Source organism: Octopus bimaculoides, chromosome 10 (assembly GCF_001194135.2).
Source record: "Octopus bimaculoides isolate UCB-OBI-ISO-001 chromosome 10, ASM119413v2, whole genome shotgun sequence".
Taxonomy (NCBI): domain Eukaryota; kingdom Metazoa; phylum Mollusca; class Cephalopoda; order Octopoda; family Octopodidae; genus Octopus; species Octopus bimaculoides.
This window is the reverse complement of record NC_068990.1, coordinates 79,677,544-79,680,644: the sequence shown is the minus strand read 5'-3', so window position 1 is coordinate 79,680,644 and position 3,101 is coordinate 79,677,544. Positions and strand designations below refer to the sequence as shown.

Genomic DNA, 3,101 nt, shown 5'->3' with positions numbered 1-3,101 from the left:
GGGGGGGGGGGAATCGAAATTTTGAAATTGAGATTTTTGAAAATTTTTTTTCAGAATCGTAATCTCCATAGCCTAAAACGTGAGACTCCGTATAAAAAAAAAAAAATAAGGGGGAAAAGGTTCAGATTACATATAGTTCATCTGGACCCTCACTTAATCTTTGCAAGTTCTTTCTGTCCATTAATACACATTTAACTTGCGAAAGCACTCCTTCACACCCTTCAATAGCGACTTTTATCGACTCATCCAGATTGTTTATTTCCTCACACAACTCATCAAGTGCCTCATTGTAAAAAAACAATGCAACTTTTTCACAGGGTGAGGGTTGGGAAATTTGGGGCTCCTGTGTGTTTGTAGCTATAGCATCAATGTCTGGTGGACATCTCACTGGTATCTATGTTCCTGGCCACATATTTAACATTCTCTTCATATTGTTTTAGTTGTTCTGTATATATGGTGATCGATTATAATGCAACCCAAATTCCTGGGTACCACATCACAAAGATACATGTTCACCCATATTATTTTGTCCCAGCAATGAATTTCATTTATAAGCCTGGCATTTGTCTCATCATAAAAAACGATGTACTTCTCTTGTATGTGTATTTCGTGTGCAAGATTCTTGATATGGATACGTGTTGAAAGAAATACAATTAAACCTTGGGAGAGGCATTATGCCGGTAATAAACACACGCACTGGTTCAGTCCTTTATTAATTTATTGTGGATACGTGTGTACTTCTCTTTGGTACTACTAAGGCAGCGCGGACCCAAACGCGCAGTCGCGCGTCCGCGCTAGCTAGTCGTGAGTGGTCGATCCTAACCCTAACCCTAAACACGTATTCATTTGCACACGCGAGTTAGGGTTAGGATCGACCACTCAAGACTAGCTAGCGCGGACGTGCGACTGCGCGTTCGGGTCCGCGCTGCTTTAGTAGTACCCTTCTCTTTTTCCCTTCTTTCCTCACAGGGCAGGGGTTGGGAAGTTTGGGGTTCTTGTGCACATGTGCTCCATTTTTTTCTGTGTTGGGTGGGTGTAGGATGGGATTCATCACTCATAGGCTGTCTTCTTCCTTTACTTTCTTTTTCTTTTTTTCCCCATCCATCATCTTCCTTGTTCTTGCCTACCTCTGCTTCTGCTGGAGTCAAAGATGCAGCTTCCTTCCTGCTCAGGGGCTTGGCTTCTATTTCTGCAGGTGGTGGAGGACAGTCTACCCTAATATGACCCTTTTGGCCACTTTTGTAACACCGAGGGATACTACCCTCCATCTAACCCTTCAACCATCAGTTTCCGTTATTTTTTCTAGGTCCTCCAGGACGGCTTGGATCATCATATTGAGATCTTGCCCCTGCCATTTCTTATGGGCAGTACAAGTGGCTTGGATGATCACCACCTTCTCTTCCAAGCCCAGCAGGGTAGCATTCACCAGCCAGGCCACGTCTATTTCTGTGGGTGTCTTCTACCCTTACCTTGGAAGTATGCCTTCCAAAGTATATGGGTAGAAGCACTACCTCCTCCGTTTTTAAAGGGGTTGTTGAGTGTAGCCTGGCAGGCACTGCATCTTGGAACCACACCTCCACAGTTCCAAATTCAATTTTATTTGTGACAGCTATTCCGAAAGACCGCCTTTTAATGAAAATTTACATATATTTTGGAATACATATATGTAATGTTTTCGATGATGTAGAGTTACTTCGAAAACGATTATTAAAAACTTGAGCGGAATTCTGCTCGCCCGAATCTTTTTACTTAAATCCCAGCAATAAACAATTAAATGTATTTACGGGAAGAAAGTTTTTGAAAAACATTTGGTGGAGATGGAGTATATGTAATCTGGGTATACCCCCACCCTTTTAAATTTTGTTTTTTTTACGGAATCCTATGTTTCAGACCATGGAGAATCCGATTCTGGAAAAAAAATTTCAAAAATCTCAATTTCAAAATTTCGATCCTCCCCCCCGGTTTTTATATAGATCCACAGGGTAAACCTAACCCTAACCCTAACACTAGTTTTGTGAGATTTGGCTGTTATTTCTAGCATGTAAATAGCCTGCTTGGTGGGGGGGGGTAATTGAAATTTTTCAAAAAAATTTTTTTCAGAATCGGAATCTCGATAGCCTAAAAAAATTAATAAATAAGTGGGGGAAAGGTTCAGATTACATATAGTCCATCTCTACCAAACATTTTATACGTCAGAGTGACTAACAAACGAAGATTGTATGAGGTGATCGTGAAATGTGCTCAAGAGCTAAATACCCCTTGGCAGAAATCCGCCGAAAAATCTCCAGTAGATTAAACTAAAAATCGCTGCGAATGAAAGACGAGAGAAGACAAAAACGTAAGGTGTGAGAAGACCTGAAAAGGACCGCTGATACGGACACAGCAAAATGCCACCGTAAGAAATATATTTACTTGGAAGGTTTCTGAGTCTTCTTGGGAAGAACACCACCTTGAGCAATGGTTACTCCAGACAAAAGTTTGTTTAATTCTTCGTCATTGCGGATAGCTAATTGCAAATGACGGGGAATAATTCTCGATTTCTTATTGTCTCTTGTAGCATTTCCTGCCAATTCCAACACCTCGGCAGCTGAATATTCCATTACAGCGGCCAAGTAGACTGGGACTCCGGCCAACAGGAAACTGAAGTCCAGCACGGTATAAGCGGGGTCTTGCTCTTTCCCTTCACCTTACCTCCTTTACTACGTCCAGACATTTTCAAAGTTCGATAGGAATCTTCAAAAAACAGTAAATTCTTTTCTTTGTTTACCACTAATGAGAAAGAAACTAGGAAGGTACCAGGTGGTCGTGCTATGTGCTAGAAACAACAGCTAAATCACTTGCTGTACAGTTGTGATCCTTTCTGACAATTCGCGTAAGAGTCCGGGAGTTTTCAAAAAACAGTAAATTCTTTTCTTTATTTGCCACTAGGGCCCAAACACAAAAAATGACTATACAAGGGAAAAAAATCAGTAACTAAAATCGCTAACAGAGCTGTTCACCTTTAAATACCCTGTAGTAGGCTCCAGCAGTCGAGTAAGAGAGTTTTTATCACGTGACTATTAATTGTCAAATTCCACCAATGAAAATGAATGGCGCGAATT

At 41.1% G+C, this 3,101-nt stretch overlaps 1 pseudogene; it reads right to left on the bottom strand.

The window, feature by feature from the left end:
• LOC128248923 (histone H2A-like) overlaps positions 1 to 2,713 on the bottom strand; it is a 4,270-nt pseudogene extending 1,557 nt beyond the window's left edge.
• Positions 2,714 to 3,101: the final 388 nt, after the last annotated feature.